The sequence below is a fragment of the Phodopus roborovskii genome, unplaced genomic scaffold, assembly GCF_943737965.1.
Source record: "Phodopus roborovskii unplaced genomic scaffold, PHOROB, whole genome shotgun sequence".
Classification (NCBI taxonomy): domain Eukaryota; kingdom Metazoa; phylum Chordata; class Mammalia; order Rodentia; family Cricetidae; genus Phodopus; species Phodopus roborovskii.
The window spans coordinates 19,568,316-19,591,428 of record NW_026126563.1 but is presented as its reverse complement, the minus strand read 5'-3'; positions in this window follow the sequence as shown (position 1 = coordinate 19,591,428).

The window sequence follows — 23,113 nt, the reverse complement described above, 5'->3', positions numbered from 1 at the left end:
TACTCACTGCAAACAGAAACTCCTCTGACCAAGAGGACTAAGAGCAACAACACTAATCCATGGTTATAAACATAAATATTTGGAGGACAAATTGGCAATATGTCTATCTAGTGAAGCAACAGTAGTAATTTTTCCCATGGTGCCTACACATTCTCCATCGATGGATTATTGAACAGGCTTTTAGTAGCAATGTGAATTTCTTTCCAAGTAATGCTCGTTAATCAAATTGCAGAACAGTTAGTTAGTGCTGATATATCTACACCACAATTGTTCCAGCCAGTACATCTTGCCTGGCAGTCTGGAATTGCAGCACGTGGAGAACACTGTGTCGTAAGACCATGGCTGCCTTTCCTCAGTATGGCCTCTGGTATGGGTCTAGGGTGGTTCAGAGATTCTCCAGTCTGATCATGAATACATTTTAACAAAGAAAACACTTTTATTCAGATACTGGCACTAGTACTGTTCCCCTAAGAACAGAGGTTTTACACTTTTAGATATTAAGGTAGGCATCAAGATAACGCTAGCCGTCACAGTCTCCACAGTGTTTTGTATAACCAGGGAAGCACCAATTAGAGAAAAATTGTCCATCTCAATTACAATTTCATTTCTCTATGGCCAGTGATGAAAGTGTATGATGTCTTCAGCAATAGTTCATACCAAGTTTTTGTGGGCAACTAGCCTGTGATGTTTGGGTAGCTTTGGGCCACCCCTTTAAAAATATCATAGGAATTATCTAGTTTCTTACATTGAATGTCCATTTAAGAACTAATTACAATTGTTTTTCAACCTCTTTATAACACAAATCGTGTTATAAAAAAGAATTATCAAACATTGTAGTTCTGTTCACATAGGAAACCATCACTTGGGATGTGGGGTGATTTAAAGTGTCATTTTTAACTACACTGGACTGGCCAAACATTAAACACTATACTTACTCTTTTCTATATGCCTCACTGTTAAGAGTAATAAGATTAGTCGGGAACAATTGTAAAGGGATGCTGATACTATGGAGCTTGGCTATCAGAAACTGAAAGACCAGTATAAAGCCAATAGAAAAGACAATGGGCTTGATAATTTGTATGATAATGTAGATGAAAATTTAGATACACTTTTATGCTTTAATGATGTAGAGGTAAGATTGATACTGTACTATAATGGTCAAGTTTCAGCAAAAAATTTGAAACATCCTTAACATGACAAGTCAAATGGTAGGTGAAGTAATTGGCTTCTATTAATAGAAATCTTTGAGCACACACTGAAAATTTCTGCAGAATAATAACACAAGCATAGGAACAGCTAAGTAACCTCACACTGCAAAAGCTAGAAAAGAAGGTTAGGGAGAGCTGGTGGAAATACTTTCAATTACATTCTCTAATGTGGAACTTTCCACAAAGGCCTCATTTTAAGTGAGCAGTTGCACACCATGTACAAAGAGGAAGATACGTTTCTATCAGCATCATTCTTTCTTATTTGTCTTAATATTCAAAGTCAGGTATGCTTATGCTGTTTATACCTAAATAAAGATTAACCTCTTGGGTTGTCTCAAACTGCTAGAGTCTCCATAACGAGCAAACGCTTATTTGCATGCATACTGACACATAGAACAAAATCTTATATAAGGATCCCTCACAAACACAAATAGATGCTTTGTTGCTTTCAGAGAGAGTCCTATAAATACTTAAAAAGACAGAAGTGAAGTGATGTCACTTTCCAAGAAGATATGATATCTTTAATATATAAGAATAAAATTAATAAGTCAAAAGTGATGTTTATTTTTGCTATTGATTCCTACTAGTAAACAATGCATTGCAGTAAATAGTATTGATTAAAATTGGAAAGTTTTTGCAATATACCAATTATACAACTTTAAAAGTGACTTACCATTGCCAATAACATACATGAAGTGGAGTTCACTAAGGGAGCTGGTGTGTCAGAGGGTTGCATCTGGGTTTCAGGAGAACTATAGGCTCAGGAGATACTGTCCACGGGTTGATTTGTCCATCTTGTACATACAGTTCAGGTGAAGCTGACGAATTCAGTCCATGTGAAAATTATGAATTACCTTTTATAATGGCTTAATACTTTTATTACTTTTGTTTAAACTCATAAAAGAAATATAGCTTGATTATTTTTAACTTTGAGACTTTTGGAAGTATGGACACATACTTGTAACTGTAATGTAAAGACACAAGGAATTTTTCCCACATTGCAGGTTTTGGGATATATATATATATATATCCCAAATATATATATATATATATATATATATATATATATATATATATATAGTGTGTATGTGTTTGTTTTGTTTTTAATGTGAGTAATACACACTTTAATGAAAAATATGAGAAATTGATAATTACTTCCAAGAAAATATGCATGTCTTTATCCTAAGAGTCTAGAGTATTTGCTCTAATCCAATTGATCACTTTCTTGTAGCAGAGTTGATATTTGAAAATTAATAAATTGGTGGTGATGTCTAATATTTTACATTGTTTATTCAAAAGAAGTTGGGATTGAGCTGGATGACAATTTCTCTTTCATCTTTGGCAAAGTCATCAGTAGGTGGGTCAAGACTAATCAGGTATAAGAAAAACAATGTGGGCTCTTTGAGATAGGGCTCTCCTCTGTCCCTCATAATGCCTACTACTGTTGAATGCTTGTTACTCTAAATTTCTCAGCACTGCCTACTTTTCTTGACTGCTTTCTTCACTGAGCAGAAGATTTTTTTTGAGATCCAGACTGAGTAAGGCTGACTGCATCACCTGAGCCTAGCAAGAAAATCCTCTAAATCAGCTTTTCATTATAGATATAGACTATGTCTACTTTCATTTTTATTATTTTCTTATTTTTCAGTTGAGGAATTTGTAAGAAGAAAATAATTACAATTGACCTATATGCACCGACTGTGACCTAGACAGAATTTGGTGACATTGGAAACACTGAGATCACTGTCAGCATAGCTCAGCATTAGATCACATGCAGAGCAAGCTCTCAGCCCCCAGTCTGAGCTTTAGATCCCACTTTCCCAAATCATATACATCATAAAGGAATAAGCAAAGCCTCATCCAATCATACAGCAAATATTGTTATGTATATCTTCTCTATAAGAATTAATTTTATAGACTATTTTAAATATACTTTTGATTCTGTGATTTTTATGCAATGACATTTACTATTTGATTCTTGTACTACTTCATTTATGAGACTTATCTAAAATAAAGCTTTATTTTCTCAAACAAAATCAAATGAAACCCTATAATGAGCCAAGCAATAGCTTCCAATGCCCAAGGAAATTTATAGTGTTTTATTCTTTAGTGCTTAATGAAATTATGACAAACTTGAGATTTGAGAGAATTGTTTTCTGAGCACCTGAAAAATACAGGAAAGAAAATCCAGAATTAATCACAAAGACAAGAAACAAGCCCAAAGAAAAGAATGGAACTTTCTCCAGCATAATTGTATTTTTCACAAATTCAGATTCTCCCCCTCCTCCCTTGCTCTCTATCTGTTCTCTAAAAGTAATGCATATAACTGGTAGAAACCAGCATTGTTCACTTTTTCATCACTGTTCATTCTTTTATCCTCTTTAATAGAATAATGTAGTTGTTATTACAATTGCTATGCTTAATTGAAATTTAAAATAACTTGAAATAACTGTAACAAAGTCTGACATTAACTGAAAAGTTATTATGTAGGTAAGCATGAAAATGAATCAATGGGAAGCAAATTTCATATTTGTGCAGCAAATTCATCAGTAGATGAATGACTGTAATGGCTTATTTTCTTTCTTTTTCATTTTTTTTTATTTAAATTTGAAACAAGGTTTCTTTTTACATGTCAATCCCAGTTTCCTCACCTTCCCATCCACCCCTATCGACCCCCCACCAAACCTCAGACCATCCCCTTTCTACTCCTCAGTGAGGGTGAGGCCTTCCATGGTGAGTCCTCAATGTCTCCCATATCATTTGGGGCAGGATCTAAGCCTTCCTTCATATGTCTAGGCTGAGAAAGTATCCCTCTATGTGAGATGGGCTCCCAAACTCCATTCATACTAGGCATAAATACTGACCCATTATTAGATGCCCCATATACTTCCCAGTCCTCCTAACTAACATCCACATTCAAGGAGTGTCGGGGGTTGGTCCTAAGCTGGTTTCCCAGCTATCAGACTAGAATGCATGAGCTCCCCATTGTTCAAGTCAGCTGATTCTATGAGTTTCTCTAGCCTTTGCTCATCATGCCTTCCTCTCTGTAACTGGATTCCAGGAGTTCCTCTAGTATTTAGCTGTGGGTGTCTGCTTCTGTTTCCATCAGTTGCTAGATGAAGGCTCTAAGATGGCATATAAGGTAGTTGTCAATTTCATGATCTCATTATCGTGGAAGGGCATTAAAGGTAGCCTCTCCACTATTGCTTAGATGCTAGTTAGTTTCATCCTTGTTGATCTCTGGATATTTCCCCAGTGCCAGATTTCTTCTTAAATATATAATGACTCCCTCTGTTATGGTATCTCTTTTTTTTGTTCTCCTCTATTCTTTTCCTTGTCTCAATCTTCCTATTCCCATCAGGGGAACTTGGGAAGCTTGAAAACAGGTAATTCTGGGTACATGGGTATGTGGAGAACCTTAATGGAAGAAGTTTGAGAAGACAGACCCCTTATGTGGGAAGAGTTTCTGGAATACCCAGCATATTACTTATAGCACCTTAGACTGTGTAGCCTCACATCCTGCTCTTTCCTGGACTTAGCTGATCAGAGCTTTCAGATAAACAATAAGCCAATTAATGGGAAGGTTGGACCAAGTTACAGAGAAGTGATTCCAAAGATTGGTAGCTGCTCCAAAGAGAAGCTCACCACCACATAGAAGATGAGACCCTAACCTATCAAAACAGTTCCTTAGCTGTTGAATGAGTAATGTCAAAGACAAAAGCAAATATCCAAAAATCACCTGTTATTGCTAAATGTCAGGAAACTGAAGCAAAGTCTGTTACAAGACAAACATCTGTAAAACAGCATTAGTAAAATGAATAGAATCGCTGCAAAAACAAATTTGGAGAAAGAGATTAATATGCCCAAAATTTATTTGACAATTTAAAAATATAGACACATATGATCTTTTCATGATAGGCAGAGTCCTCAGATAGATGCACTATGATCTCTGTCAAAAATCTCAGAGACTAATTAGGCTGTCGTATGTCAAAGGGTACATTGCAGATGTAATTAAGTTTCTAATTGCATTTCATAAGACTGTCCATGTGAACAAAATCTGAAAGATACAGTGTTTTCTTGAAGTCTTAGAAATGAATTGCAGTGACTGCATTGAATGGGAGAATGACTTACAGAACATTCCAGAAAGATGATTCTCATGGCAATGACAAGACTTGGCTAAAGGTCAATAAAGAATATATATATATATATATATATATATATATATATATATATTTATATGTAGTATATATATACTTATATATGTATGTATATGTACACATACATACATATGAAGAAAATATATTGTTTCTAAGACCCAATATACTACCAGATTCACATTTAAGAATACAATAGAATATATTAACAGTGTATTGTTAGTTTTAAAGCAATTAAATTTGCTTTGATTGACAAAAGCACGGAATAATTTAGCTAACTTCTATATGATGTCAATAATCAACTCTAACATGGTTATACAATATTTTATTATTGATATTTTTCAAAACTTACCATTATGTCATTTCAAATGTGAAACTTTTATTTATTCTTAGTATTAATTAATTTATTTATCATTCTTCAAGATGGGGTGTGGCTATGGAGTCCTTATTGGCCTAGAATTCCAGGTATAACCTGGTTGTCTTTGAAATTAATGTGTTTTTCCTTGCTTAGACTCATAAGTGCTGGGATTACAGCTGTGTGCCACCACACTGAGCTCTATAACACTTCAAAATCAAATTACACTCTACATTCTTTTTTAATTTTTATTTTACATATCTCCCTCCCTAGGTCCCTCCCTCACCCTGTACCTCTCTCCCTCCCTCTTTCCCTCTCTCCCACTCTCCCATGCCCCCAACTACCCCACTCCAACTGCCCCATGTAGAGTGATGCCTTCCAGCAGGGGTCATCTAAATCTGTCAAGTCATTTGAAGTAGGAACTAGGCCTTCTCTCCTGTGTCTAGGTTAAGGGAGTATCCCTCCATGGGGGATGTGCTCCCAAAGTCCTTTTTTGCACAAGGGATACATCCCGGTTCCACTGTCCGAGGTCCCTTAGAGGGTCCAGGTCTTCTAGCTGAGACTTATGTTCAGGGGGTCTGAGTCAGTCCCATACTGGATTCCCAACTATCAGTCTGGGGGCCGTTAGCTCCTCCTTGTTCAGGTCAGCTGTCTCTATGTGTTTCTGCAGCCTGGTCTTGTCCTCCCTCTCTGCATCTAAATTCCAGTTCTGCTCAATGTTTAGTTGTGGGTGTTTGCTTCTGTTTCCATTAGCGACTAGCTGAGGGCTATATAATGGTGGATAAGTTAGTCATTGATCTTAAGGGAAGGGCATTTATGGTAGCTTTTCAACTGTTGCTCAAATTGTTTGTTGGGGTTAGTCTGGACATTTCTATAGAGTCAGTTTTCTCTTCAAACCTATAATGGCTCTCTCTCTCTCTCTCTCTCTCTCTCTCTCTCTCTCTCTCTCTCTCTGTCTGTCTCTTCTCAAGTTTTTTCCCCCTGATTCAATTTTCCTAGTCCCTAGTGCTTTCCTCTCTTTCTTTATCTTTCTCCTAGTGCCTCTCCACTCACTGCCCACCCACCCCCCACTCCCAATATGCTCAGGTGATCTTGTCTCTTTCCCCTTCTGTGAGGGACCTTATATGAATCTCCTCATAAACTATCATATCATCTGCAAATAGTGACAGTTTGACTCCTTCCTTTCCAATTTGTATTCCATTGATCCCCTTTTGTTGTTTATTACTCTAGCTAGAACTTCAAATACAATATTGAAGAGATATGGAGAGAGCAGCCTTGTCTTGTTCTTGATTTTAGAGAAATGGCATTAAGCTTCTCTCCAATTAGTTTAATTGTTGGCTATTGGTTTACTGTATATTTGCTTTTATTACCTTTAGGTACACTCCTGTTATCCCTGATCTCTCCAAGACCTTTATCATGAAAGGGTGTTGCATTTTGTCCAAGGCTTTTTCAGCATCTAGTGAGATGATCATGTGGTTTTTATTTTATACTTTGTTTGTATTGTGGAACACATTGATAGATTTTCATATGTGGAACCATCCTTGCAACCCACCTACTTGGTCATGGTGGATGATTTCTCTGATGTATTTTGGACTTGATTGCCAGGATTTTATTGAGTATTGTTGCTTTAATATTCATGAGGGATATTGGTCTGTAGTTTTCGTTCTTAGTTGTGTCTTTGTGTTCCAAGGTGATTTTGGTCTCATAAATAGGGTTTGGTAATGAGGTAATGAACCTTCTGTTTTTATTTTGTGGAATAATTTGAGTATTATTGATATTAGCTCTTCCTTGAATTTCTGGTACAATTCTGCACTGGAGCCATCTGGCATTGGGCTTTTTTTTTTTTTTTTTTTTTTTTTTTTTTTTGGTTGGAAGGGGCTTTTGATGACTGCTTCTATTTTTTTTTTCATTAGGGGTTATAGGTATATTTAAGTTTTTTGTCTATTCTTGATTGAATTTTTGTAAGTGATAGTTATCCAGAAATTTGTCCATTTCCTTTGTATTTTTGAATTTTGTGGAGTACAGGATTTCAAAGTATGACCTGAAAATTGTTCCCTCAGTGTCCATTGTTATGTCCTCCTTTTCGTTTCTGATTTTGTTTATTTGCATGTCCTCTCTCTGCTTTTTGGCTAGTTTGGATAAAGGTTTGTCTATCTTGCTGATTTTCTCAAAAAACCAACTCTGTTGCATTGATATTTTTTGTATTGTTTCCTGGTTTCTACTTTATAGATTTTAGCCCTCAATTTGATTATTTCCTGGTGTCTACTCCTCTGAGGTGAGTTTGCTTCTTTTTGTTCTAAGGCTTTAAGTTGTGTTGTTCTCTAATGTGACTATCCTCTGTTTTCTTCATATGGTCACTTAGTGTAATGAACTTCCCTCGTAACACTGCTTTCAAGGTGTCTCATAAGTTCAGGTATGTTGTGTCCTCATTCTCGTTGAACTTTTGAAGTCCTTAATTTCTTTCTTTATTTCTTCTTTGACCCAGGTATGGTGCAATTGTGCACTGTTCAGTTTCCATGAGTTTGTAGGGTTTCTGCCATTTGTGTTGTTTTTGAATTCCAACTTTAATACATGGTGGTCAGATAAGATACAGGGAACTATTTTTTTTTTTTTTTTTTTTTTTTTTTTGGTATATGTTGAAGTTTGTTATGTGGCCTAACATAGTTGATTTTAGAGAAGGTTCCATATTGAGCAGAGTAGAAGATATATTCTTTTGTGTTTGGATGGAATATTCTATAGCTGTCTGTTAAACCCAATTGAGCTATAACTCTGTTAGTTCTTTTGGTGCTTTGTTAAGTTTCTGACTGCTGGTGCTGTCTAGTGGTAGAGTGGGGTATTGAAGTCTCCCACTATGAGTGTGTGAGGTTTTATGTGAGCTTTGAGTTTTAGTAGCATTTCTTTAATAAGTGTATGTGCCTTTGTATTTGGGGCGTAGATGTTCAGAATAGAGACTTTGTGGTGATGGATTTCTCCCGTGATGAATATGAAATGACTGTCTTCATCTCTTTTGATTGATTTTGGTTTGAAGTATAACTTGTTAGATAATAGGTTAACCATACCTGCTTGCTGCTTCTTGGGTCCATTTGATTGGAAGATCTTTTCCCAACCCTTAACCATGAAATAATGAAGCTTAGATATGTTTGTTGTATTCAGCAGAAGGATGGATTGATTCTGTCTCGTTTCTATTCTGTTACCCTGAGTCTTTTTTTAGGCAAGTTAATATCATTAATATTGAGGCAGAGTAAGGACCATTGATTGTTAATGCTTGTTTGTTTTAGATTTGTTTTTGGAGGTTGTACTGTGAATATATTTGCCCTGTTTTACCCTTGGTTTCTGGTGAAGTGGTATTATCTATTGCTTATGTCTTTGTGAGTATAGTTAACTTCCTTGGCTTGTAGTTTTTCTTCCAGAACTTTCTGTAGGGCTGGATTTGTAGATATGTATTGTGAAAATCTGGCTTTGTCATTAAATATCTTGTTTTCTCTGTCTATAGTGATTGAGACTTTTGCTGGGTATAGTAGCCTGGGCTGGCATTTGTGGACTCCCAGTATTTGTAGAACATCTATTCAGGACCTCCTTGCCTTGAGAGTTTTCATGGAGAAGTCAGGTGTAAATTTGATAGGTCTGCATTTATATGTTACCTGGCCTTTTTCCTTCACTGCTCTTAATATTCTTTCTTTATTCTATATGTTAGGTGTTTTGATTATTATGTGGCAAGTGGGGTCTTTTTTCTTCTGTCCAGTCTATTTGGTGTTCAGTACTTTCATGGGCATGTCCATCTTCAGATTGGGAAAGTTTGATTCAATGATTTTGCTGAATATGTTTTCTGCACCTTGGAGCTTGGCTTCTTTGGCTTCCTATATACCTATTGTTCTTACGATTAGCCTTTTCATGGTGTTGCACATTTCCTGGATGTTTTGTATTAAGGAATTTTTGGATTTATGACTTTCTTTGGTCGATGAACCTATTTCCTCTAGTTTATCTTCAGTGCCCGAGATTCTCTCTTCTATCTCTTTTATTCTGTTGGTTATTTTTGTGTCTGTAGTTTAACATTGTTTGCCCAGTTTTTCTATTTCCAGCATTCCTTCAGTTAGTGTTTTCTTTATTGTCTGTTTTTGACTTTTAAGTCTTGAACTGTTTTGTTCACCCGTTTAATTGATTTTTTTTCTTGGCTTTCCTTATTTTCTTTAAGAGTTTTGTTCATTTCTTCCAATTTTTTGTTTTTTTTTCTTCCATTTCCTTAAGAGATTTTCTCACATCATCTTTGAAGGCCTCTATTATTTTTATGAAGATATTTTTTAAGTCATTCTCTTCTGCTTCATCTGCTTTGTGGTATTCAGGTTTCGTTGGTGTAGAGTCCCTAGATTTGGTGGTGTCAAGCTTGTCTTTCTATTGTTAGGTGTTTGTTTATGTTGCTGTCTTCACATCACTTCATCCAATGGGTGCTGGTGATATATATACATATCTCCCTGTAGGCTTAGGCAGTTCAGAAGTTCCATGTCTGTAGGTGTAGGTGGTCCAATCTCTCCTCGGGCAGGGGCCTGGCAATGGGGGTTAGAGTTCAGGCTCTAGCAGAGGCCTGGTGATGTGGGTAAAAGATTCAGCAGGCAAGGACTCAGGATGGTTGCTGGGATAGGTGGATCTCTGGCTGGAGTCTGGAGCTCCAGCAGTGGACCAGGAGTGGGGATCAGAGATCAGGAAGGCTTGGTTCAGGGTCATCCCTCATGGGTTTTCAGAGCAGCTCTAGGAAGTTCCCCTCTACATTCTTTTTTTTTTTTTTTGGTTTCCCACTTCTCTCTTAGGAAGCCTACTTTCAGAAGGGTTCTTTCACACTACTGAAGAATTTTGATGAGCCAAAGCACACTCCCCTGCCCTTTTTCTCAATCTCCCTTTCATCATTAAGCATGGGATGTCACTCCAAGGCTTTTAACATCACAATGCTCTATTCTTAGTAAAACTAGTCAGAGTGCTTGTTGCCTATTTAGCAATACTTTTTTTTTTTTTTATGTCTGTAGTCTATAGGTCTCTTAAACAGTTTCTGCTGCCCTTCACATTTTATTTAATATTTATTTTTGGGGCTATCCATTCTAAACTGTAATGTACTTAACAAAAGTCCTCTGAATTCACCTTTGATTCATTGCATGTCAAATAAATCATAACATGATTTATGCACAAGATGCCTGACTGATTCCTTGCCAAATTTCTTCTTTTCCCCAAGTGCATTTGCTATTCTAGATTATCCAATAAATTCATCCATAAATACTTTATTTATATAAAATACTTTCATTTTATTGTCTATTTGTTTTATTCTATTGTCAAATTTCATAACTTGAATAAATTATTTACATAAACTTGGGTACTTGGGTACAAACTTCCAATTTTGTTTCAGAATGCACAATTTTTCAACAGGGAATTTAAGATTTTTTTTTGTGTTATTAAATATTTATGGAGTAGAATAAAAATGAATTAATTTTCAATGAAATGTAGTAGGAAATACATTTTTACATTAAATCATCATTTTTTAATGAAGATTGGAAGGCTGTATTGATGATAACTGACATAATGTTTATTGGCACTTGCCAGAAGACAATGCCAATTATGCCATTGCTTTATGCCTTTCTGTGCTTAGGTCAACATTGGAAAATTGTCTGTTGATGTTCAATTTGGTGTATATTATACTATGGTCACAATACAGTTCTGATGTCACAAAAGTTCTTTCTCAGCATGTTTTCATCTAGCAATGGCCTTAACTGACAGTTAGAAAAATGATACAATTACTACATGAATACAACATATTAATACGAATGGAATATCATGAATAATGGGAGTATACTCTGATTTCTTTGAATCAGGAAGATTTTTGCTTATTAACTATTTCAAATCAAATGCAGCCCACTCTGTAGGCACTGCTTTCCTAAACTTAAATTTAAAGTTTTCAAGAGCAAAATATTATATTTTGTCAATGATAAACAGCAGTTATCAACCACACACACACACACACACACACACACACACACACACACACACACACACACATATATATATACACACACACACATACACACACACACACACACACACATATTTCAATTAAATTAACACCAATCACCTTTTATGGTGCTTATTTTGTGAAATGTCTAGAATTGCTCCTTATATTCAGTCCTAGTTTTGATAAACCTGTTGTTTTCCCCAGAAGTGCTTATCTTCACTGGTTGCCACTTTGGTTCATCCACTTTCTTGTCTTTGACCTCAGTGATGCTCAGTGACTCTGTTGCCTTCTGTATTGTCTTCTGTAATTTTACTTTTTATTTTGGCTTCAATAACATTGTAAGATGTTTACATTTTCATTTTTTTCTATCTTGGTTTTGCAGAGGTGCAGAAGGGTCCTTTTAAAGAGTCAATTTTGTTACCCCCACCCCTGTTAAATGCTTTGTTTGTGGTTAGAGTACAAAGTCAAACACCCCAGATTGATAATGAGGAAATATCAGGAGGCAGAGTGTAAAGGCTAAGGGATCTGTCCCAGCTCCTACCTAGGGTCCCAAAGGTGAAATACTTCTCAGGATAGAAAGAGAGGTAAAAGATGAGTATTGTAACTTCACACACAAACTGAGGGTCATGCTTTTTATTGTATGTACTCTATTTTGTTCTGTTTCTACTTTAATAACCCTGTCCTACTTCTCCAGGCTTCTATTCTAAAAACTCTTCTTCTTCAGGAGATTTGAAGTGATAAAGAAGTTTCTCTCACTGGTCAAAGGTATTTTACTAGAGTAAGCCATAAGGAGCTGAGCGATGTATCATAATAACACAAAGATTCAAGGCTATAGGAGTAAATCCTTGGCCAGACAGGGAGGGAATAATGCCCAATGATAGTTTTAGGCAAAAGATCTATTGTTATTAAAATGGAAGTGAAGAATGAGCATGTTTTTCTTAGTAACCTTGTTAGGCATTGTGACTCTGACCTTGTCAAGTTGCAAAGTTTTCTTTTTACAAAAAGCTTTTAGTCTAGTTTGAACTGAGATAAAAGTGAGCTAATTATGTGCAGTTAGTCTGAATAAGCCAACGAGGTAGGCTGTTAAGAGTCTACACTCTTGGTGGGACAAATAAATCTGGTCAGTATAGATTTTATGTATCAAAATCATATCGCTAAATGAAAAGTCACCTTCCAGACCACCCACAGAATATGTGCCAGTAAATAATTGACATGCTGTAGTGTTGTGGAAAGATTCCCAAAGCTGTAATGTGAGGGAAAGAGATTTTCACAAAAGAATCTGCAATGGGGACAGCTGACACATTCAGAACGCAATATTCCTTACCATCTTGCAGATAGGACTGAGATGTACATCTCTGGTGACAATATTTCTCATCACCTTGCTAAATGAAACATGTTCTTCAAGTGATAAGCAATTTCTGAAGGACTGACCCCTGAAGTATGCACCAAACTCTCACGGTATAATTCTGAAGTCCGTAGCAGCAGACATAGCTCTCCTTTCATTCCTCAGTCCTTACCCTTTTCAGAGTTCTGTCTTGTGCCATGACCCAGGTCTCCAAAGTCACTATCACTTCCACATCAATACCTCTTATTGTGAATGTACAACACTGGCTAATGCTATTGCTCTCTTTTTTCTCTCTTTCTGTGTGTGTGTGTGTGTGTCTTTCCTACCCATGTGTCTTTGTGTGAGGCCCATAAGTTTATTAGGCTTTCTTTGTTCATTTTCTACACCAAAATTCAGCGTCCTTTAATATACCAAATTTGTACCTGGATGAAAATGGTCTCCAACCTTCTCTATATTTCTGACATTCATTTTTTCAACATTGTAGAATTTACTTTATATTCCAAATTTCTTCTTAAGGATGATAACTCCAGTTTATACTTTATTTACATGACACATATCCATTATGTAGCACAGTGACCACCAATACAAATTTGCTAAAAAAATTCAAAATAAGTAAGTATTTCATATGCATTGGAATGCTGACACATGATAAGAACAATAATAACCATAAGCGCAGCAGAAACTTTCACACACACACACACACACACACACACACACACACACAAATAACACATGTAATACATTGTGAATTCCATACTGACTTTTTAACCTTTGGTAGCTATATTTTCACCCCACATAGACTATTTAAAAGTACTTAAACTATTTTAGAGAACAGAGATAGATCTTAGCTTATCATTGTAAATATCCCCATGTAATGTATGTGATTATAAAAATTATGACTTATTCAACAGACATCACATACAGTGTCTGTCACCCCCAGGAACTGCTTTGTTCAAAACTTCAATGATCTTATTTAATTTTTTTAAAAATTTAATTCTTTTTAACTACTCACATCAATTATTTACTAGAGTTTCAATTCCTGATAGGTAGGTATAGCTGCCAAACTATGTCTTATCCAAGTTTTCAAGGCCACATAAAACTTGGGACTAGAGAGATGACTCAGCCACTAAAAGCACTTATCATTCTTGCAGAGATCTCAGGTTCAGTTCCTAGTACCACCATGCTGACCAAAACAACTAATAACTAATAATGGGGATCTGACACCCATTTCTGGCCTGTACAGTCTTCTGCACACATATGGCACACATGAAGTGACACAAGTACATGCAAAATTAAAATAAGTAAATCAAATACTTAACAAAAAAAACCTGGTATCAGATATGAGAAGCCCTCTCTTGATGTACAGATCAAGGTTGTCCAAGAGACTCCCAAATCATACACTGCATTGCTATTAGCCTTCATTGATTCCCAGAAGTGGAAGGTAAGTTCCTTTCCTGAAGACACCATGCATTTCAAACAAGAATCCAGAGGGTCCTGAGCTGGAACTGACCTGAATGCTTTCTCCCTGAGCCTCTCTTGGTATCAGAAGATGAGATGTAATCTTTCAAAGGAAGGGAACAGCTATCATACCTATGAACCCAAACAACGACAATCTTGTAATGATAACCCTAAAGATGTAATGTTGACACACATAACCAATATATAACCAATATATAACCAATAGCTCTCTAATTGGTTTTAAGACCCACTCAATAAGAAGGAAACCAATATTGGTACTATAAACATAGTTAATTCATCAGGAGTAGTGAAGTCATGCATCTTGGAAGATAACCTACAACAATCAACATATTAAGTCAGAATAATCCCTAACATTTGTCATTATACCCACAGGTAAATGCAGTGTTGAATCCTTATCAAGAAAAGTTCTCTTTTCAACAGGAGTCAACTACAGAAAATGAAATTGAAATGCAGATCTGTAAAGCCAAGCCCTAATGGATACATCTATAAACAACTTTTACACCTAAAGCTCACAGATTACTATTGAAAAGCAGCATAATAACTGTAAAAACTGGAAAATCAGGGAGTTTGCTGTGAGATTGTGAAACTATACCAATAAAATGTCACCAACCTGACTGTGTAAACATGAAGCAAATAAGGACAAGACAAAACAAAAACAGATATGACAAAGGATGGGGGAAATGCCTACTAGACCTCAACTCTACACAAATAACTATAAGCAACTAATGAGTGTCCAGAGCAGGATAAACAGACTACTTCAGGAAAGAACACACACGTATTGGTTATCTAATACAAAATTTTCAGCCCCAAATCATAAATACAAGAAACATTATGAAAACTGAGGAATACATATACATGTACACATGTACTATGCATGTAACAACATTTGATGAAAAAAGGCTATGAGTTAAAAAAAAACAATGGGAGTGTATTTGGAAGACTGAAGAGGAAGGTAGATGATGAAATTATTTAATTATAATATCAAAATATAAAATTGTATCTTTTGAGTATAACAGAATGACCATTGTGCACTGGTCGAACAAAGGAAACTAAAAGAATGCTTCTTTTGTAGATAAAGTTGTATTTTAGATAACTGTCTTCATTATTTTCTTGTGTTTTTTGGAGCTTAATAAGTGTTTGGGGTTCAATTGCGCCTGTCTCCTTGTCTCATTCCCTAATGTGTCACTTCATTTTTATGTCAAAATCTGTCATGTCTGTAAATGGATCTTTCCATTTAGTGTAGAAATTTAGAATGGTTTAAAAATATTTCTGAGCTTGGATACCTCAGAACCAACTAGATACCTGCAAGTAACCAGCCTTGATCACTGTTTCTACTTCTGATCTTGATTCTATGTATTTATCCTTAGGCTATCACAACAATAGAAATAGTACACTACCACTTTACAAGCCCTTCACTTGTTTTTTTTTCTGTTTAGCTAGATGGAATTCAAATTAAGTGATGAATTATAAACATAAAAAAAGAATGTCCAAACCCAAAATGTGTTTACTAACAAGGGTGAAGGCACGGATTTCCAGGTCTCATTAAGAATGGCACCATGGGCTCCTCCAATTACCTATTATAAACATTACTTTGCCTTTTGACATAGCACATAATCCAATAACTTACCTATCATTTGTGGTTTGACCAGTTGTTACTTGAAGATACATAAATAAACCATAAAACTCAACATTATGTGATTGCTATTTCAAAATCTCATGCTCTACCATGTTCACTGTTCTCAAGTAGCTGCTTTTCAGGACATCCTGGCATTCTGTATTTCAGAATGTTTGTCCTCTAGATTATGACTTGTTCAGCAGACAAAAAGCCCTGTTAAGAAACCTAAGGTCGTTTTATCAAGGTGTCCTTAGCCTTGTCATTTTACATGTCATGTTTTCAGGGAAGACTTTGATTAACTAGGTAAATGGAAAAGTGGTGGATCTGGAAAACAGATCATTTATATTGAGCACTATGTCTTTATAGTAGAAGCAGTCTGTATACTAGAAATGATGTGCTCATACATGGTATGCATGCCATTATAACTGTTTAAGCAGGGAGAGAATAATGGACTATAAGACGTAAGGCACAGAATGATCAAATGATTGAGGCAGATAGTTGCTATGGAAATGACAGGGATTATAATAACTGCAAGGGCAGCTGATTCCTCTTGATGTCCCTCCAAAGAGGACACATAGTAAATGACAAATCAAGGGCTGTTAAGGGCAATTCAAAGCATGTATGGGAAGTCAGGCTGCCTCACTGGTAGCTTCAAAGGAAGCCTTCCTCTGAAGAAGAAGGAATCGAAGTGTGAGGATCAGGCTCAGATCTTGATTATAAGGACTACAGAGTAGGCTGAGATAATTAAATATTAAAACCTTTCCATCATTTTTGTATTAAAGCACTGGTGATCATAAGACATGAGTTGAGCATATATTGGTAGACATGAATAAGGGCTGGGAATTTCAAGAGCAAATTCCCCTAAAGTTATCTCAATGCTGGGGTCAGGGACATGGTGTCGTTTCATTATATTACTCCTATGCTGTGGAAAGAGGACAGCACACAGAGATGGGTGATTCATTGAGTGGCATGCCATAGGAATAGATACCCCAATAGTGCTTCTGGTATAGGTCCTGCTAGTTCACTGCATATTTGCAGCATATATTAATGTTTGCTAGTTTACTTTACTTGGTTAATGGTCCTGCCTAGTTAGGTGATGTCTCACATTAGAATGGTGCATTAAATTGGTGAAGGAAATTGGAACTTATAGAAATAAGATGATCAAAGTTATATTTTCTTTCTTTTCTTCTTTCCATTCCATTAAATGATAAATATTATTCCACTATATTACATGAATAGCTGTCATTAAAGGTGAAAGTAAATGTATAGTACAATCATTTTAGTATTTAAAGGTCCTTGATAAAAGCTCCTATAGTGGCAGATGACACATTAACAGAAGGAAGAACATATATGGAGGAAAAGAGCACTTGTTGCTGTATGCTTTTGCTTGTTTCCTATATTTCCCATAGTTCCTTCATTCCTGCTTTGTTCTCAGAGAAGCTGGCCTTGGATTCTGTATCAGTGAGTTCTGAGCTTGTTCTGGGGCTAATGAAAAAAATAAAAACCACATACAAAAACACCCCAAAGCAACAACAACAAAAACCCCGTCTAATGGAAGGGAGAGGTCAAGGCTCTACACTCCTGCCCATGAGTTCCTCCAGATGTCAGAGGTAACAACTTCACCAGTTCCTTTCAAGTGTGCATATTTCCCAGGTTCTGCAGTTGTCCAAAGATGCTGAAAAGCTCAGTTCAGCATACAATTACCTCACAGTCCCTACTACTCCTGGACCACTCCACCAACCAATCTGATTTTCTATAGTGCTTCCCTCCCCATTTGCAGTTAGCTTTTAAAAATAATATTCTGCCAATACCATGGTGTGGTTGCACAGGCTTTTTACTGTGGAAGTTGACCTGAAAGGGCAGGGACATAGAACAGCCAAATGGCAGGTGTCAAGCATTACTTTGTTCTTCTGTCTCTAGTATTTAAAGTAATAAAAACTGTCAAATAAATTTGATCATATATCTTAGAAAATACTACCAGCAATGTAGTACATTGTGGCAGTTCAGACATGATTTCGATGAGCTGTTGAGATGAAAATACCAGCAATCTTTCCTGCTGGTAGGACTCCTTGTAGAGACTGCAGGAAAACATGAATTTTAGCATCAGAATGTTGGAAATATATGCAAACCATCTATAAACAATTCTGACTAACTTGGGATATTCAATAATGATTGTGTGAAGAGTACATTAGTTAAATATTTTCTCTTCAACAGTCACCTGTAGTGACTGTCTCCTTCATTTAGCTTTGGCTTTTTGAAGTGTTTAGTGTATTGCTGAGAAAAACTGCACACTTATTATACATGGAATTTTATATCAACACAACCACTATGGTATTTGCAAAATAAAAGTAAGGATTTGATCTTAATTATGAATTCATGTTGTCGTTCTTGGTTATTTTCTACAATGTGGATACAGGTGAAGAAATGTAAGCTAATAAAGCTACATTTTACTAAGATAGCAAATGAAATAATGTAGCTTGTCACTATCAACTTGTGGGATTAATATACAATATGTAAGTATGGTAAGAATAGGTATTTATAGTTCTGCAAAGTAATTTATTTTGTGTTTCTCAGCTCTATTTTTACACTTTACCATATGTAAGTAAAACATTTAATTTGGATCCCAGCTCCATGACATCTAGCACAAACTGTTTTCAAGTAATACAAAAAAAAATTTCTTTCTTACAGGAAAATAAGTTTGCCTTCCACATATAAAGACTTAAGCATGTTTTATGAGGGCACCTTTATTTAAACTAAAACATATTAATTGGTAAGTGCAGAATAGTTTTTTTTTTAACACTTCTGGCCAAAATAATTAAATTACATCTGTAGTTAGGTAAACATAGGGATAAATAATCACTATGATCCTCTTGTAATCTTTTAGAATCTTAGGAATTAATCTATATTCAGAGACCTGCTGGCATCTGTAAGAAGCCATTGTCTATCAGTTTTATATCTGAACTATAAAGAAAGCTGAGGGTTCAATCACTTGGTTGACTGTCTGCCTAGCATTAATGAAGCTCAGCATTCACTCTCTAATAACATAACCTGGGCCCACTGGCACAGGCCTACAACCATTACATGAAAGGAAAGGTGGAGGGGAGAGGGCAGGAGGGGAAAGGAGGGGAGGAGAGAGGAGAGAGGTACAGTTTTATTAAACTAGGAAACAGAGAAACACAAATAAGCAATGATAAGAAATTGATAAGCAATGGTGTCCTGCCTGCAAGCTATGCTAGTGCACTCCTGTCACAAAGCATGTAGGGGTAACCAATCACAACATGACTTGACTTAAGGCCCTCACTATGAGGTCAAACCTATACCCAATACTGCTTGTGTGACAAACAGGATGAATTAGTTTTTCCGCTTTGTTCATTGCTATACCCTTATTACTTCAACTTATATACAAAAAACTTCAAGCATAGCTGAGGATGCAATACACAGTTGTTGACTAAAAGCTAAGCTTTATGCATTTCCATATATACCAAATATCAGATTTTAAAACAAATTACTAATATACTGGCTATAAAGAAGTAAAATAGATCTAGCTCACAGAAAGCAAGCAAGCAAGAATAAGTTTTATTATTATTAGCACAGTACTGGCTTACCTGGCAGGTGGCAGTAAATCAATGGATTTTAATACTTTTTCCTTTCCTTCCCAATTTCTTTGATTTATATCCTATGTTGAATTTCTACCCTTGATTACCCTGAAGAGAATAACAGTCAAACAGAAAAACAAAGAACATTGGAAGGGCTAAATATAGACCACATCAATAAAAATGAATGCCTCCTGAATTATATATAAAATTAAATGTTGAAACATAATTCCACAAGAGATAAGAGATCAAATAATGTCATAGAATTTAAAAATTTTACTATCTGAGCTGTAGAAATAGAGGGAATCATTATTTAAAATTAATGGTTTTGACAAAGATTCATTCTTGTTGGAAACCCTTAAAGGACAGATGAAAAGGAGACTACAGAGTTAAGGATACCAAAACAGACAAACTAAAATTAATTAAGAATCAATCAATGCAAAAATGCAGCTTAAGGAAAAAACTATAATATGAAATAATAGACTCAAATAAATGCAAATAAATTCATAATTCTAGTAATTCCCAAGGGAATCAGTAACCAAATTATAGAATGGTATTCTTGATTAAAAAAAAGAAAACATTAATATTGACTACCTAAGTAAGGATCATCTTTAGTGGGCTAATAAACACAGAAAACTGCATTCTAGAAACATGGAAAATATGAAAAATAAAAATGAACAAAGTTGAGGTAGATATACTAACTTTAGCCATACTTTTAGGAAAGAAGAATGATTTTGGCTAAAATACATATTTCAATATACAATAGGGTTAATGCTTTCAGGAGGAAAATTTATTCTGAATTTGTGTGTATAGAACAATACAGATTCATAATATCAGTAGTAAAACCTCATAGAAATTGAAAGGAAATAAAATAAACACCAGCACTTATTCACTGTTCACACATTACCAAAGTCATAGATAATAAAAAGTGATTTTCAAAATCATGGTCCAATGAAAATCCAGATATTCAGGCAGCTAATCTAGATTTTCAGTTTGGTTGAGGGAGAAATGTCTGAGTCAAGCCAAGCATCCTAGCATGCCTGAAGGACTTTCTGGAGATGATGAGATCACTCAAGAGGTTTCATCCATCAACAGAGTCAGCATCATAGTAGAGGACTGGGAGTCTGATTTAATACATGTTACTGTGGGCTGTGACTTGCCCTGGTCCCTTACTGATGTGGCTTACTTAGTCTTGGGTCTTCGACACCAAAATGGGGTCAACCCTGTTTCTTTATCCCCATGGTGGAACACACTGAGTACTCTGAAACCCTGAGCTAACAATACAAGTCTCTTCTTCCTTCAGGTGAATTGTTATGTGTTTGTGTACAGGGATACAGATACACAGACTTCCAAAACTACATAATGCATTTCTTCTACTTTGGCTGTCAAAGTTTACTGAACTTGGTTATAGGTGGAACACAAAAGCTCTACTTCGAAAAATTTAAAAGATTATTGTAATCCAGAATGAATTGACCACAATGTGTTTGAATTTGAAAATGAATATATATACATTCATGCCTGCATATACACACTCACACACACACACACACACACACACACACACACACACACAATTGTTGACATAATTGTGATAACTTCCAAAATTTTGCCATGTAGACAATTAAGCTGCTTTGTTTTTACATATGCTATTTTGTATATTTACACTTGAACTCTTTACATTTTGTTTTTGTTTGTTTTTAAAGTTCAGCCTCTTATAAGTATAATCAAATAATTGGTATCATTGATACCTCTAGGATTTACTTTATAAAAGAATTACTGACCTTAAAATAATGTGTTGGAGAATTAGAAAAATAGAATTAGAGGCAAAGCTTCCATAAACATAAATGCCAAGCTCCTACATAAAATGTGTGGAAATTGAATAGATTAATATTTAGTACATGTGGAAACATCTTTTCAAATTGTCTTTGTTACTGAATAATCTACTTGACAATGTTATAGATGCATCTTGTATATTATGTTACTTTTCTTCTCTGCCTCTCTCATCTCTCTCACATTCTTGTCACTTTGCCAGAACCTTTCCCAGATTCATGACTTTTGATTTTAATTACTTAAATATATTTATTATTAAATGAATGTTAGTATGTATGTGTGTATGTATGTATGTATATGCGTGAAGGTATGTGCATATGCATGTTTATGCACTTGCACACATGCTGTGCCTTTGTAGTGGAAACCAGGGAACAGCTTTAGAGAATACATTCTTCCCCTTTTTCTTTGGTTTTGAGGATCACAGTTAGTGTGTCCAGCTTGTACAATACATGCTTTTACCTCCTGAGCCATTTCAGTGGCAGTGATTATTATAAGTTATTTGTATAGATCACAGTAGAGGAGAAAAAATGAGGTATTTAAAACAAACAACACAATTAACTACATGACAATGTATTGGAGGAAAATGTATTATTAAAAAAGATAATATATTTGACAAAAGGTAATGCCAATTGTAATTTTAAATAACATATTACTAGTTGTTATTAGAGACTTGCTTAATCAATTACAATGGCTTAATAAATTACAATTCTATTAAGAATTAATATAAATTTTCAGTTAAATATTGAGCATTTTCTTCTTGAGTTAAGCAATAGCATATCAAAGCCATGTACTTCCTCCATTATTATTTAACATACATAAAGTATTCTATGCAAATAAATAAAATTCAACATGTGCATATGACAGGAAAAGTTGAAGAGGAAAAAAACAACAGCAATTTTAATTATGTTATGCCATGATAATTTTTTGTATTTATTTATTTATTTAGACAGGGTTTCTCTATTTTGCTTTGGAGCTCTGTAGATCAGGCTGGACTCAAACTCTGTATTGCTGTGGAGCTCTGTAGACCAGGCTGGACTCAAACTCACAGAGATCTATCTGCCTCTGATTCCTGAGTGCTGGGATTAAAGGCTTGAGCCACCAAAGACCAGCATGATTATTTTCTTATAAATGATTGCAGAAACTAACAATTCTGGCAACAATTTGGCTACAAGAACAATGAGTAACACAAGAGTAAAGATAAAAGCAAAATTATATCTATAGTATGATAATTACATATGTAAATTATAATTAAGGAGACAAGGTTAAGTGGAAGTAGCAGTTATAGGAGGAGTTGGCGGCCATAGAGTTTGGGCTGTAAATGGTTTAAATATGAAACTGATGTATGGCATTCTAAAAGACAAAAGAAATATGAAATGTGAATAACTAGGTATACACTTAATGAGAATACAAAAAATGTCTACATAGAAATCAGCAGGGTGCTTGTTTTGTTTGGTGGTTTTGCAATGCTGAAACTCAAACCTAGGAGTTTTGTGTAAACTAATTGTTCTACCACTAACCTAAAACCTTTGCACAGAATCAGTAAAA